At 49.1% G+C, this 16,555-nt stretch overlaps 2 pseudogenes across 2 annotated transcripts; both read right to left on the bottom strand.

Annotated features, from left to right (window-relative positions):
- Positions 1 to 1,452: 1,452 nt before the first annotated feature.
- Positions 1,453 to 5,302, bottom strand: LOC311444634 (protocadherin beta-15 pseudogene; annotated as a pseudogene). The gene has a single exon. The product of its transcript is annotated as a protocadherin beta-15 pseudogene (transcript).
- Positions 5,303 to 11,409: 6,107 nt separating this feature from the next.
- LOC311444616 (protocadherin beta-15 pseudogene) lies at positions 11,410 to 15,524 on the bottom strand (annotated as a pseudogene). The gene has a single exon. The product of its transcript is annotated as a protocadherin beta-15 pseudogene (transcript).
- Positions 15,525 to 16,555: the final 1,031 nt, after the last annotated feature.

Here is a 16,555-nt window from a genome sequence, read left to right as displayed (position 1 = left end):
TGCTGCTGGCACATGTTCATCTTGGTATCTACTGGGACCCCCAGAGCCTTTTCTACCAGCCTGCTTCTCTGGAACATGGCATTGCTCTTCCCAAAGTGAAGGACTTTGCACCTTTCCTTGAGTGTCCTGTCAGCCCATTCCTCCATTTCCTTCTGGTCCTTTTGATGACAGCAACACCTTCTGCTGTAGCCAACACTTATCAAACCCATCCCCACTCCGATTTTACAGTACCTGCTGACTTACAGGGGGTACACGCTGTCCCATTATTTAAATTATTTATAAGGACATTCATCAACGAATAAGAGGAATACCCAAGTGGGAAGAAACCCATATGGATCATCGAGTCCAACTCCTGGCTCCACACAGCTCTACAACAAAAATTCAGACCATGTGACTAAGAGCACAAACCAAATGCACAGCCCAAATTTGCTCAAAATACCTTCTAGTCCTACATCCAAATCGTTTATAAAAACATAGAAGAGAACTGGCTCTAAAACAGAGCCTTGGGGGACCCCACTGGTGACTGGCCGATACCCTGATGCAGCCCCATTTAACGTAAACCTTCAAGCACAACCCATCAGATAATTATTCACCCATCGTATGATGTTTTTGTCTAGCTGTATGCTGGACATTTTGCTCAGTAGGATCCTAAGGGAAACTGTGTCAAAAGCTTTACTGAAATCCAAAAAGATTACAGCAGCTTCTTTCCCTTCATCGGCTACATGGGTGATCTCATAATAAAAGGAAATCAGATTTGTTAAACAGAACCTACCCCTCATGAAGCCAATTTGGCAGGAACCAATGACTTTCTTGACCCCGGATGCAATTCAATAACTCCCAGGATTATCTCCATAATTTTATCAGGCACTGCCATGAGACTAAGAGGACTGTAGTTTCCAGAGTCTTCTTTCTTGCCCTTCTTGAAAACTGGTACAACATTTGCCAGCTTCCAGTCAACTGGGACCTCTCCAGATTCCCAAGAACACTGAAAAATCATTGAGAGAATTCCCACGATGATGTCAGTCATCTCTCTGAGCACCCTGAGATGATTCCCATCCAAATCCATGGATGTGTATGGATCCAGGTGGAGCAGCAAATCCCACACACATTAAAAAATGCAATCTGTATTGATCCATGGGGTACACCAACAGTTCCTGGCATCCAACAGGACTTTATGCCATTGATCACCACTCTTCTGGGCCCACCTGTTCAGCCACATATTCTCAGGTCTCACAAGACCCACAAGAGGCCCTCTAGCAAATCTGTGCTACCCACACTTTTCCTTCAGGCAAAAGCAGTCACATCTCCAGGTTGAGAACACATTCCCCCAGAACAATACCTCAATAAAGGAAACAATTAAAAATATATATAATAAATAAAAAAGCACCCAGACTTTGGAAAAACCATGGATCCTTTACAGAGCCTTCCTGATAAGAACATTACTACAAAGACTCTCTCCACAACAGCATCCTTTTTATTGCCAGAATGGCACTTGGGCATTCGTTCAATTTCACTTTTACAGACAAGGGTATACAAGTTTAATAATGGTAAAATGTATAATGCAGCACAACACAACATGAGAGTTTTTATGTATCCAGTCCCAGAACACCTTCTTTCCAAAAACCCATTGTTATATGTTGGATGTCAGTCCTTCTTAAGGGGAATTAGTAAGACAGTGTTTAAATACACAGCCAAAGGAGAAAGGGAAAAAAAGGAAGATGCAAGCATTCTAACAAAAACCTGGAAAACCAGACCATGATAGCACTTCCCTTTCATTGAGGAACCCCTTCAAGCAACAATGAAAACAATGACACAAAAAAAGGATATTCCTTTTTAAAGCCTATCTTCTGCCTTGTAGACAAATGTCCTCTGAGGCAATGTACCAAGATGCCTTCCATCCACCCAAACACAATGATCAGGGTCAAAGCTATGTATAAGTAGTGTCTGTTGGAATCATTAGTCCTGCTATAGTTTTGAGTCACTCCCAAGAACATGGACCACTGCAAAGTCTGGCTCTGCATGTATTTGCTGTGCCCTGGAGAAGATGAGATGGCACAACCCAGTTAAATACATGTTTCATGCCAACCAAGGTGGAAGAACACACAGTGCAAAAACACATGGTGGCAACAAGACTCACACAGAGAGATCCAGGACTCAGCAAAGAAAGAGTAGCACTTGCACTGCAGTGATACACTCGGAGAAATCCTTTCTTCTCTGCAGAAAAGAGAGGAGGGCTATACTACCCTGTCATTCGCAGAATCTCAACATTTTGCTTGAGGGTGACAGGGTGATTGTCAAGGTTTTTCCGAATAACAAGCACATAGCCAGAGAGCCAGGATCAAACCTTGCTCATGAAGCACTTTGGAAAACTCAGTATCAGAGCTGAAACATCATTGCATGAGCAAAAAGCCTTGGTTCTCTTACATTTTTTTATTCCTAATCTTTTTTGGCGGGAGAAGAAAAATATACACCTGACTTAGTGTTAGAGGGTCACATGTGAAGCCAATTACGAATGCAGTTTTAATCTCTAGGAAACAAGACTGAATACCTTTAGCCAGATCCCTTCCAGCTCCAAGGCATGAAGCCTTTCACTGTGTGGACTCAGACCTAGTTAAATGGAAGGCCATTAAAGTGTCCAACAGATGGTGTACCAGAGATGTCCAGGGCTGCATCCCCCATGGAGTTCTGTACAGGTGGGAAATCCTCTGTATCATCAACACCCCTGCCTGTGTCAGAGTGCTGTGGTGGCACGCTGGGGAGGATGGGCTTCAGGAACTTGAACTCGCTGTTGCCCGACCCCGTGGTGAGGTTGATCTCGTAGCAATAGGCGTGGGGCAGGGTCCCAGCAGCAGCCCCAGCAGCAAGACTGCTCTGCAAGTTGCCCGTGCCATACAGCACATGTCCTCCTTTCAGCTCCTTTCTCTTGAACACCTTGCAAGCAACAAAGGCTGCGAAAGATGTGAGGAAGAGGAGGGAGACAAAGACCAGTGAAACGATTAAATAGATTGTCAGGGAGCTGTCTTCATCCTGCACAGCCAGCTCCTGCTGTGGCAGGTGTTCCTGTGAGAGGTCATTAAGGAGGAGTACATTCAGTGCTGCAGTGGCCGACAGAGGTGGCCGCCCATTGTCACGCACCAGCACCTCGAGCTTCTGCTTCACTGCATCCCTCTCTGTCACTGGCCTCCTCAGACGCACCTCCCCATTTTGGCTACCCACAGCAAACAGCCCGGGGTCTGTGGCCCTCAGCAGGTGGAAGGAAAGCCACGAGTTCTGACCAGAGTCCGCATCAACCGCCACCACTTTGGTGACCAGGTCCCCCACCTCAGCCGACGCTGGCACCAGCTCACTGGATGGCGGGCTGCTGTCCTGAGCAGGGTGCAACACCAGTGGGGCATTGTCGTTCTCGTCCACCACGAGAAGGCGGACAGTGACATTGGTGCTGAGGAGAGGGGACCCCGCATCGGTGGCACTCACCAGCACCTCAAGCTGCCTCATCTGCTCATAGTCCAGTGGACGCAGCACAAACACATGTCCGTTCTCTGAGTTGACAGAGATGCAGGAGCAGGGGTCCCGCTCAGTGGGGTGCACAGGACTCAGGGAATAGGTCACCTTGGCATTGGGTCCTGCATCTGAGTCCACTGCACTGATAGCCCCAACAAGCACTCCAGGGATATTGTTCTCTCGCACGTACATGGTGTACGATGTCTGGTTGAAAACGGGGGCATTGTCATTGACATCGGAGATGTCCACGGTGAAGGTCTGGGTAGTGGTGAGAGGAGGAGAACCTGCGTCTGCCGCTGTGATTACCAGAAGGTACTGAGCTGTCTCCTCCCTATCCAATGTGCTCACAGTCACCAGCTCATAGTAATTCTTATAGGCTGGCCTCAGGGAGAAGGAGAGCTGGTCTTCAAGGGCACAGCTGATCTCCCCATTCACACCAGAATCCCGGTCCCTCACAGCAAATACAGCTACCACTGTCCCAGGCTCTGTGTTCTCGGGGAGGGGGCTGCTGAAGGAACTCACCACCACCTCCGGTGCATTGTCATTCACATCCACCACCTCCACCAACACCTTGCAGAGTGCTGAGAGGCCCCCACCATCAGTTCCTCGCACACTGAGCTCATGTTTCTGTGTGGCCTCAAAGTCCAGGGGTTTTGCAACTCGAATTTCACCAGTCATACTGTCAATTTTGAATGTGGACTGGCTGTCCTCAAGAACATTACTGAACCTATAGGAGATGTCACCATTCCGTCCCATGTCTGGATCTGTTGCAACAACGCTGAGAATCACAGAACCTATTGCAGCATTTTCCAAAACACGTCCAATGTAATACTTCTGTGTGAATGTAGGAGCGTTGTCATTTACATCCAGAACTACGATGTGTATTTGCGTGGTCCCACTCCTAGGTGGAGAGCCACCGTCTGTAGCAATGAGACTGAAAAGCAGCTCTGCCTGCTCCTCTCTGTCTAGTGTTTGATCTAAGACCAAGTCGACAAACTTGTCATCGTCACTGTGAGTCCCGAAAGAGACACTAAAATATCCATTTTCGGGAGTGATGGTGTAAGCCTGGATGCTGTTGCTGCCAACGTCCAGGTCCTGAGCTGCCTCCACGGGGAAACGCGAGCCAGGGTCGCTGGTTTCCGGGATCTGAAAAGTGACTCGTTCCTCGGGAAAGACCGGCGAGTGGTCGTTGACGTCCTCCACGGCCACCTCGACACGAAAGAACTGCAGCGGGTTTTCCAGCAGGAGCTCGAAGGCGAGCGTGCACGTAAGCGAGCGGCCGCACATCTCCTCGCGATCGAGCCGCTCCGCCAGGACGAGGCGGCCGGTGGCGCGCTCTAAGCGAAAATGCTGCCGGCCGTCCGCGGAGGCAATGCGTGCCCGGCGAGCCGAGAGCTGCGCCGGCGTCAGCCCCGCGTCCTCCGCCACGTTGGCCACCACGGAGCCGCTCTCCCCCTCCTCGGCTACGGAGTAGCGGATGGGCTCGCAGCGAACGCGCGGCACGCACAGCAAAGCACACAGACAAAGCACTTGCCTTGCAGACGCCATGGCGGGGCGGCGGACACCCTCCGTCTGCCGCAGTCCTCCGCGGGAAGCGGCGCCCGGCAGCAGCGCGGCGGCAAGGGCGGGCGCCCTCCCTCGCGGCCTCCCTCTCTCCCTCTCGCCGAGCTCGGCTGGCGGCCCGCAGCGCGGCACTCCGGGACCGGCAGCGGCTGCTGCGGAGGACGGCGCGGACGACCGCTCGCCGCCGCCTCCCGGCTGCGCTGCGCTGCGCTGCGCTGCGCTGGGCTCGGCCGCCTCCCCGCTCGCAGCCGCCTTGGCCACGAGCACCACCCTGCGGCCTGCGGCGGGACTGCTCCGGGACGGGACGCGCTCCTGGCCGCCGACTCACAAACGGCGTTTCACAAACGCCGGCGTGCTCACACAGCTTCCCTGCAAGCATCCCTACAAGGACTCTCCCAACAGCAACAGTCTCTTAGTGGCAGGAATTCCGTTCGTGAGTTCTTCCCATGTCACCTTTTCAGGAAAGCGTTTCCTGCGTGGCCGTGATGCAGCGTATGACTGCAGCGCAAAGCAGCGTGGTCTTTTCCAAATGTTCACTGCCATACCACCACTGTTCCAAAAGCATGTTCTGCCTGTGGTGACAGTCCGTCTTCAGGGGAATAGGTAACACTATGCTCCCACACAACTCATACAGGAAATGAGAATGGGAAAAAGGGGAATGAAAGCTTTCTAACACCATGGAACTAAACCTACGAATAATCATGTCAGACTGATCATTTCTCTCATGGAGAAGCAAGAGCAAGTGGGAAGGAAAGTGATGGGATAAAACTGGGAGACCAGTTTTTAACTTTGCCTAGGTATAGAGTCGTTGTTCATTTACCTTAGAATCCTGCCAAGCAGAAGTGCACAGTGCTTTATAGCTATCATTGCTCTCAGCACAGAAAGTGCTTCTAGAGCTTTGAGGCAATCTCCAGGAGAGAACCATCCCTCCCTTTCTCAACCACAGGGATCTCTGGCTGTGCACGTATTTTCTGTCCCCTGGAGATGATAATATTCACTCTAAGAACCTCTCCTGCTGACCCAGCTCGAGGAGGACACATCACAAATACACACAGGGAGCATGCATCTCAGACACAGACATCCGGGAACCAGCTAAGAAAGCAAGACGCACTTCTGCTGCATTGAAACATAGGACTCACATCATCCTTTCCCTGCTGACATGGGGACATGGCTAAAGTGCATTATGTGACTGTGAGTTGCTTTGCTTTTAAGGAAAGATGGCCAAGCAGAATTGGCATGAGTATGATCTTTGTCTGCCCAATCTCATCGTTGTGTTACATCCCAGAAAAGACAGGGTGACGTCCACAGTGTTCCCTAACAAGGAGGACAAATTAATTAAGGAGCCAAAGAATTTAATGAGACAACTTAACGAGCCACTTTGAAGAGCCAATTTCTACTACAGAAGAGATCTCGACTGAGGTGAAACATATCATTGCCTGAATGATGGAGACTTTGGTTTCTTTCATTCTTTTTATTTGCTTATTTATTTATTTTGGAGGGGTGGAGGAAAACATATATCTGACTTATTTTTAGAGGGTTATTTGCAAGGCCAGTTTCAGGCGCAGGTTTACTCTCCAGGAAACAAGGGTTAAGGGTTGTGAGCTATATCTCTTCCAGCTCTAAAACACTAGACAGGGTCTGGCCTCACCACTGGTGAACAGAAGGGAAATATGGCTTTCCTTGGACTGCTCGAGATATTCCCTTGACCTGTTCAAGAGACTCTGCTGATTCAACCATCATTAGGCTGCTTTATGGCAAGGGTATGCTGCTGGCACATGTTCAACTTGGTATCCACTGGGACCCCCAGAACCTTTTCCACCAGCCTGCTTTTCTGGAACATGGCATTGTTGTTCTCCAAATGAAGAACTTTGCACTTTTTCTCGTGGAGCTCCATGAGGGTCGTTTCACACAATTTCTCCAGGTTCTCCAGATCCTTTTGATGACAGCAACACCTTCTGCTGTAGCCAACACTTCTCTAACCCACCCCCACTCCGGTTTTACAGTACCTGCTGACTTACAGGGGGTACACGCTGTCCCATCATTGAGATTATTTATAAGGACATTCATCACAGAATAAAAGGAATATCCAAGCTGGAAGAAACCCATATGGATCATCGAGTCCAACTCCTGTCTCCACACAGCTCTACAACAAAAATTCAGACCATGTGACTAAGAGCACAAACCAAATGCACAGCCCAAATTTGCTCAAAACACCTTCTACTCCTACATCCAAATCGTTTAGAAAAACATTGAAGAGAACTGGCTCTAATACGAAACCTTGGGGGACTCCACTTTTGACTGACTGCTACCCTCATGCAGCCCCATTTCCCATAAAACTTTGAGCACAACCCATCAGATAATTATTCACCCATCGTATGATGTTTTTGTCTAGCCGTATGCTTGACCGTGTGCCCATTAGGAAACTAAGGGAAACTGTGTCAAAAGCTTTACTGAAATCCAAAAATATTACAGCAGCTGGTTTCCCTTCATCGACTGGATGGGAAATCAAATTTGTTAAACAGAACCTACCCCTCATGAAGCCATCTTTGCAGGGGCCAACAACTACTTTTTCCCCCAGATGTGATTCAATAACTCCCAGGATTATCTCCATAATTTTACCCTGCGCTGCCATGAGACTAACAGGCCTGGAGTTTCCAGGGTCTTCTTTCTTGCCCTTCTTGAAAACTGGTACAACATTTGCCAGCTTCCAGTCAACTGGGGCCTCTCCTGATTCCCAAGAACACTGAAAAATAATTGAGAGAAATCCCACGATGATGTCAGTCTGAGTACCCTTAGATGAAACCTATCCAAATCCATGGACGTGTATGGATCCAGGTGGAGAAGCAAATCCCACACACATTAAACAATTCAATCTGTATTGATCCATGGGGTACACCAAGAATTCCTGGCATCCAACAGGACTTTATGCCACTGATCACCACTCTTCCTGGCCCAGCTATTCAACTACATATGCTCAACTCTCACAAGACCCACAAGAGGCCTTCTAGCATATCCTTACTACTCACTCTTTTCCTTCAGGCACTAGCAGTCACATCTGCAGGTTGAGGACATGTCACCAAACCAATATCTCAATTAAGGAACCAAGTAAATATATATATAATAAATAAAAAGCACACAGAATTTGGAAGAACCATGGATCCTTTACAGAGCTTTCCTGATAAGAACATTACTATAAAGACTCTCTCCACAACAGCATTATTTTTAATTGCCAGAATGGCACTCGGGCATTCATTCCATTTCACTTTTACAGACAAGGGTATACCAGCTTAAAAATGGTACAGTGTATAATGCAGCACAACAGAACATGAGGGTGTTTATGTATCCAGTCCCAGAACACCTTCTTTCCAAAAACCCATCGTTATACGTTGAATGTCAGTCCTTCTTAAGGGGAATTCATAAGACAAGGTTTAAATACACAGACAAAGGAGAAAGAGAAATAAAGGAAGATGCAAGCATTCTAACAAAAACCTGGAAAACCAGACCATGATAGCACTTCCCTTTCATTGAGGAACCCCTTCAAGCAAGAATGAAAACAATGACACAAAAAAGTGAAGGACTTTGCACTTTTCCTTGAGGAACTCCATGAGGATCCTGTCAGCCTATTTCTTCAGGTTCTCCAGATCCTTTTGATGGTAGGAACACCTTCTGCTGTAGCCAACATTTCTCCACCTCAGCCCACTCCTGTTTTACAGTACCTGCTGACTTACAGGGTGTACACTCTGTCCCATCATTGAGATTATTTATAAGGACATTCATCACAGAAACATAGAATATCCCAAGCTGGAAGAAACTGATATGGATCATTGAGTCCAACTCCTGGCTCCACACACATCTAAAAAACATTCAGACCATGTGACTAAGAGCACAGCCCAAATGCATCTTAAACTCCAACAGGTTTGGTGCCATCACTGCTTCCCTGGGGAGCCTGTTCCAGTGCACAGCAACCCTCTCTGAAGCACCTCTTCCTGATTTCCAGCTTGAACCTCCCCTGCCACAGCTTGACACCATTCCGTTGAGTCCTATCACTGGTCAGTAAAGAGAATAGATCAGTGTCTACCCCTTCATTCCCCCTTGTGAGGAAGCTGTAGAACACAATGAGATGTCCCCTAAGCCTCCACTGTTCCAGGCTGAACAGGCCAAGTGACCTCAACCGCTCCTTGTACCTCTTCCCATTTAGGACCCTCAACATCTTCGTAGACTTTCTCTGGACACTCTCCAAAAGGTTCAGGTTTTCTGGAATGTGGTGCCCAAAGCTTCACATAGTACTCAAGGTGAGGTTGCACCAATGCAGAGCCGAACGGGATAATCACTTCCCTCAACTGACTGGAAATGCCATGCTTGATGCATCCCAGAATATGGTTTGCCTTCCTGGATGCCAGGGCACACTGAAGCCTCATATTCATCTTGCTATCAACCAAAACCCCCAGATCCCTCTCTTCCTGTCTCCCCACTAGCACCTCGTTACCTAGTCTGTACGCATAGACAGAGTTGCCCCTTCCCAGGTGCAGGATCCAGCACTTGCTCTTCTTCAACTTCATGTGGCTGGTGATTGCCCAGCTCTCCAATCTGTCCAGATCTCTCTGCAAGGCCTTTCCACCCTCAGCAGAGTCAATAACTCCTCCCAGTTTAGTATCATCAGGAAATTTGCTCAAAATACCTTCTAGTCCTACGTCCAAATTGTTTATAAAAACATTGAAGAGAAGTGGCTCTAAAACGAAACCTTGGGGGACCCCACTGGTGACCGGCCGCTGGCCTGATGCAGCCCCATTTACCGTAAACGTTCGAGCACTACCCATCTGTACTGGGTCTGGCTGGAATGTTAACTTTCCCGGCAGCAGCCCATACAGTGCCGTACTCTGTACTTGTAGCTGGAACAGCAGTGTTATCACACCAGTGTTGTGTCTAATGCTGAGCAGCAGTGGCACAGCATTGGGCCTTTCTCTAACCCTCCTAGGGGGTGGGCAAAAAATAAGGAGAGAAACATCACTAGGGCAGCTGACCTAAACCAATCAAAAGGATATTCCATACCATGTGGTTTCACACTCAGCAATAAAAGGTGGAAACAGGAAGAAGAGGGGAGGGGTGGGCTCTCGTTGGGAAAACGTCGATCCTCCTCTCGAACACCGGCTGCGTGCGTTGAGGCCTTGCTTCAAGGACGTGGTCAATCATCGCTCATTTGTGGGAAGTAGAGAGTAATTTCTTTCCTCTGCACTTCCATATAGCCTTTGTTTATTTTGTTTGTTTGTTTTCCTCCCTTCTTCTTCTTTTTTCCCTTTTCCCCTCCCTTTTCCCCTTTCCCTTTTAATTTCCCCTTAGTTAAATAGTTTAGTTCATGGTAGTCTTTATTTACTTGTTATTATTATTTCCCTTTAATTAAATTATCCTTATCTCAACCCGTGAGTTGTTCTTTGCTTTACTTCTCCCCCTCCTCATCTAAAGGAGGGGGAGTGAGAGAGCGGTTGTGGAGTTTAGCTGCCCAGCGCGGTAAAACCACCACACCATCAGATAATTATTTACCCATCATATGATGTTTTTGTGTAGCCGTATGCTGGACAAATTTTCCTCAGTAGGATCCTACGGGAAACTGTGTCAAAAGCTTTACTGAAATCCAAAAAGATTACAGCAGCTGCTTTCCCTTCATCAGCTACATGGGTGATCTTATAATAAAAGGGAATCAAATTTGTTAAACAGAACCTACCCCTCATGAAGCCATGTTGGCTGAGACCAATGACTGTGTTGTCCCCGAGGTGCGATTCAATAACTCCCAGGATAATCTCCATAATTTTACTCTGTGCTGCCCTGAGACTAACAGGCCTCTAGTTTCCAGGGTCTTCTTTCTTGCCCTTCTTGAAAACTGGTACAACATTTGCCAGCTTCCGCTCAACTGGGGCCTCTCCTGATTCCCAAGAACATTGAAAGATAATTGAGAGAAATCCGACGATGATGTCAGTCTGAGTACCCTGAGACGAAACCTATCCAAATCCATGGACGTGTATGGATCCAGGTAAATCCCTGCAGTAAGTCCCAAACACATTAAACAATGCGATCTGTATTGATCCAATGGATACACCAAAAGTTCCTGGCATCCAACAGGACTTTATGCCACTGATAACCACTCTTCCGGGCCCAGCTGTTCAGCCACATATTCTCAGGTCTCACAAGACCCACAAGAGGCCTTCTAGCAAATCCTTGCTACCCACCCTTTTCCTTCAGGCACAAGCAGTCACATCTCCAGGTTGAGGACACATTCCCCCAGAACAATACCTCAATAAAGGAAACAATTAAAAATATATATAGTAAATAAAAAAGTACCCAGACAGACAGTGACCCAGGACAACACCATCCTTTTTATTGCCAGAATGGCACTTGGGCATTCATTCCATTTCACTTTTACAGACAAGGGTATACCAGCTTAAAAATGATACAGTGTATAATGCAGCACAACAGAACATGAGGGTGTTTATGTATCCAGTCCCAGAACACCTTCTTTCCAAAAACCCATTGTTAGAGTTTGGGTGTCAGTCCTTCTTAAGGGGAATTTGTAAGACAATGTTTAAATAAACAGCCAAGGAAGAAAGGGAAAAAAAAGGAAGATGTAAGCATTCTAACAAAAAGCTCTAAACCAGACCACGATAGCACTTCCCTTTCATTGAGGAACCCCTTCAAGCAACAATGAAAACAATGACACAAAAAAAGGTTATTCCTTTTTAAAGTCTATCTTTCTTCTGCCTTGTAGACAAATGTCCTCTGAGGCAATGTATCAAGATGCCTTGCCATCCACCCAAACACAATGATCAGGGTCAAAGCTATGTATAAGTAGTGTCTATGTTGGAATCATTAGTCGTGCTATAGTTTTGAGTCACTCCCAAGCACATGGACCACTGCGAAGTCTGGCTCGGCACATTTTTGCTGTGTCCTGGAGAAGATGAGAAGGCAGGACCCAGTAAAATACATGGTTCATGCCAACTGAGGTGGAAGACCACAAAGTGCAAAAACACATGGTGCTGACGTATCTCACACAGAGAGATCAAGGACTCAGCAAAGAAAGAGAGAAGAACTTGCACTGCAGTGATACACAGGGCTAACATCTTTCTTCCCTGCAGAAAAGGGAGGAAGGCTATACTGCACTGTCATCTGCAGAACCTCAACATTGTGTTTCATCACACAGACTAAGACAGGGTGATTGTCAAGGTTTCTCCTAATGACAAGCATTTAGCCAGAGAGACTGAATCAAACATTCCTCATGAAGCACCAATACCAGACCTGGAATATATTATTGCCTGAGAAAAAAAGCCTTAGTTCTCTTACATATATATATTTAATTTCTCACCGTTTTTTGGGGGTGAAGAAAAACACACATCTGACTTACTGTTAGAGGGTCACTGTGGAAGCCAATTACAAATGCAGATTTAATCTCTAGGAAACAAGACTGAATATCTTTAGCCAGATCCCTTCCAGCTCCAAGGCATGAAGCCTTTCACTGTGTGGACTCAGACCTAGTTAAAGGGAAGGCCATTAAAGTGTCCAACAGATGGTGTACCAGAGATGTCCAGAGCTGCATCCCCCATGGAGTTATGGACAGGCAGAAAATCCTCTGCATCATCAACACCCCTGCCTGTGCCAGAGTGCTGTGGTGGCACGCTGGGGAGGATGGGCTTCAGGAACTTGAACTCGCTGTTGCCCGACCCCGTGGTGAGGTTGATCTCATAGCAATAGGCGTGGGGAAGGGTCCCAGCAGCAGCCCCAGCAGCAAGACTGCTCTGCAAGTTGCCCGTGCCATACAGCACATGTCCTCCTTTCAGCTCCTTTCTCTTGAACACCTTGCAAGCAACAAAGGCTGCAACAGATGTGAGGAAGAGGAGAGAGACAAAGACCAGTGAAACGATTAAATAGATTGTCAGCGAGCTGTCTTCATCCTGCACAGCCAGCTCCTGCTGTGGCAGGTGTTCCTGTGAGAGGCCGTTGAGCAGGAGTACGTTCAGTGCTGCAGTGGCCGACAGAGGTGGCCGCCCATTGTCACGCACCAGCACCTCGAGCTTCTGCTTCACGGCATCCCTCTCTGTCACTGGCCTCCTCAGTCGCACCTCCCCATTTTGGCTACCCACAGCAAACAGCCCGGGGTCTGTGGCCCTCAGCAGGTGGAAGGAAAGCCACGAGTTCTGACCAGAGTCCGCATCAACCGCCACCACTTTGGTGACCAGGTCCCCCACCTCAGCCGACGCTGGCACCAGCTCACTGGATGGCGGGCTGCTGTCCTGAGCAGGGTGCAACACCAGTGGGGCATTGTCATTCTCGTCCACCACGAAAAGGTGGAGGGTGACGTTGGTGCTGAGGAGAGGGGACCCCGCATCGGTGGCACTCACCAGCACCTCAAGCTGCCTCACCTGCTCATAGTCCAGTGGACGCAGCACAAACACATGTCCGTTCTCTGAGTTCACGGAGATGCAGGAGCAGGGGTCCCGCTCAGTGGGGTGCACAGGCCTCAGCGAATAAGTCACCTTGGCATTGGGTCCTGCATCTGAGTCCACTGCATTGACAGCCCCAACAAGCACTCCAGGGATATTGTTCTCTGTCACATACATGGTGTACGACGTTTGGTTGAAGACAGGGGCATTGTCATTGACATCGGAGATGTCCACGGTGAAGGTCTGGGTAGTGGTGAGAGGAGGAGAACCTGTGTCTGCTGCTGTGATGACCACAAGGTACTGAGCTGTCTCTTCCCGATCCAATGTGCCCAAGGTCACCAGCTCATAATAATTCTTATAGGCTGGCCTTAGGGAGAAGTAAAGCTGGTCTTCAAGGGCACAGCTGATCTCCCCATTCGCACCAGAATCCCGGTCCCTCACAGCAAATACAGCTACCACTGTCCCAGGCTCTGTGTTCTCGGGGAGGGGGCTGCTGAAGGAAGAAATCACCAGCTCTGGAGCATTGTCGTTCACATCCAGCACCTCCACCAACACCTTGCAGAGTGCTGAGAGGCCTCCACCATCAGTTGCCCGCACACTGAGCTCATGTTTCTGTGTGGTCTCAAAGTCCAGGGGCTTTGTGACTCGAATTTCACCACTAACAGTGTCAATTGTGAATGTGGACTGGCTGTCCTCAGGAACATTGCTGAACCTATAGGAGATATCACCATTCAGTCCCACGTCTGGATCGGTAGCTAAAACTCTGAGAACAACAGATCCCACTGTGGCACTTTCCAAAACCTGACCAACATATACATCCTGAGTGAAGACGGGAGCATTGTCATTTACATCTAGAACTACGATGTGGATTTGGGTGGTCCCGCTCCTAGGTGGAGAGCCACCGTCTGTAGCAATGAGACTGAAAAGCAGCTCTGCCTGCTCCTCTCTGTCGAGAGGCTTTTCCAATACCAGTTCAACATGCATTTCAACCCCACTCCGTTTCCGAATGGAAACACTGAAGTACTCATTTTCGGGAGTGATGGTGTAAGCCTGGATGCTGTTGCTGCCAATGTCCAGGTCCTGAGCAGCCTCCACGGGGAAACGCGAGCCAGGGTCTCCCCTTTCCGGGATCTGAAAAGTGACTCGTTCCTCGGGAAAGACCGGCGAGTGGTCGTTGACGTCCTCCACGGCCACCTCGACACGAAAGAACTGCAGCGGGTTTTCCAGCAGGAGCTCGAAGGCGAGCGTGCACGTAAGCGAGCGGCCGCACATCTCCTCGCGATCGAGCCGCTCCGCCAGGACGAGGCGGCCGGTGGCGCGCTCTAAGCGAAAATGCTGCCGGCCGTCCGGGGAGGCAATGCGTGCCTGGCGAGCCGAGAGCTGCGCCGGCGTCAGCCCCGCGTCCTCCGCCACGTTGGCCACCACGGAGCCGCTCTCCCCCTCCTCGGCTACGGAGTAGCGGATGGGCTCGCAGCGAACGCGCGGCACGCACAGCAAAGCACACAGACAAAGCACTTGCCTTGCAGACGCCATGGCGGGGCGGCGGACACCCTCCGTCTGCCGCAGTCCTCCGCGGGAAGCGGCGCCCGGCAGCAGCGCGGCGGCAAGGGCGGGCGCCCTCCCTCGCGGCCTCCCTCTCTCCCTCTCGCCGAGCTCGGCTGGCGGCCCGCAGCGCGGCACTCCGGGACCGGCAGCGGCTGCTGCGGAGGACGGCGCGGACGACCGCTCGCCGCCGCCTCCCGGCTGCGCTGCGCTGCGCTGCGCTGGGCTCGGCCGCCTCCCCGCTCGCAGCCGCTCGCCGCCGCCTTGGCCACGAGCACCACCCTGCGGCCTGCGGCGGGACTGCTCCGGGACGGGACGCGCTCCTGGCCGCCGACTCACAAACGGCGTTTCACAAACGCCGGCGTGCTCACACAGCTTCCCTGCAAACATCACTACAAGGAATCTCCCAAGAGCAACAGTCTCTTAGTGGCAGGAATTCCGTTCGGGTGTTCTTCCCATGTCACCCTTCAGGAAAGTGTGTCCTGCGTGGCCGTGATGTAGCGTATGAGTGCAGCACAATGCAACATGAGCTTTTCCAAATGTTTACTGCCATACCACCAGTGTTCTAGCAACCTGTTTCTCTTCCTAAGCTGCAAGTCCTTCTTCAGGGAAATAGGTAACACCATGCTCCAACACAACTCATACAGGAAAAGAGATTGGGAAACGTAGAATGAGAGCTTTCTAAAACCATAAAACCATGAAAATTCATGAAGAAGCTATACAAAGTGGGAAGGAAAGTGATGGGATAAAACTGAGAGACCAGGTTTTATCTTGGTCTAGGTAAAGAGTAGTTGTTCATTTACCTTAGAATCCAGGCAAACAGCACTTCACAGTGCTTTATCGCTACCTTCAATCCCAGCATTATGAGTGCTTCTAGAGCTTTGAGGAAATCTCCAGAAGACAGCCAACTCTTCCTTTGAAAACCACAGGGATCTCGGGTTGTGCACGTTTTTTCTGTCCCCTGGAGATGATAGTACTCACTCTAAGAACCTCTCTTTCTGGCCAAGCTGGAAGAGCACACATCTCAAATATACACAAGGAGCATGCATCTCAGACACGGAGATCCTGCACCCAGTTAAGAAAGAGAGCAGCACTTGTGCTGCATTGAAACACAGGACTCACACCATCCTTTCCCTGCTGACATGGGGACATGGCTAAAGTTCATTACATGAGTGTGGCTTGCTTTGCTTTTAAGGAAGGATGGCCAAGGGCCAATGGCATCAGAATGATCTTTGTCTGTCCAATCTCACCCTTGTGTTATATCCCAGAAAAGACAGGGTGGGGTCCACAGTGCTCCCTAACAAGAAGGACAATGAATTTAAGGAGTTAAAGGATTTAGGCATATAAATAACTTAACGAGCCAAATTAACGAGACAAACCCTACCTATGAAACACTTCAGAAAAGATATAATCTGGCATGAAACATATTGCCTGAAGGAAAGAAACTTTATTTTCTTAATTTTATCTGTTTAATTTTATTTTTCCTTTGAGGGGTGAAGAAAAACATACATATGACTTCCTAT

This window comes from Aythya ferina (assembly GCF_964211825.1).
Source record: "Aythya ferina genome assembly, chromosome: 14".
NCBI lineage: Eukaryota > Metazoa > Chordata > Aves > Anseriformes > Anatidae > Aythya > Aythya ferina.
Note: the sequence above shows the minus strand (reverse complement) of the source record. Positions and strands in the feature narration are given on the sequence as shown.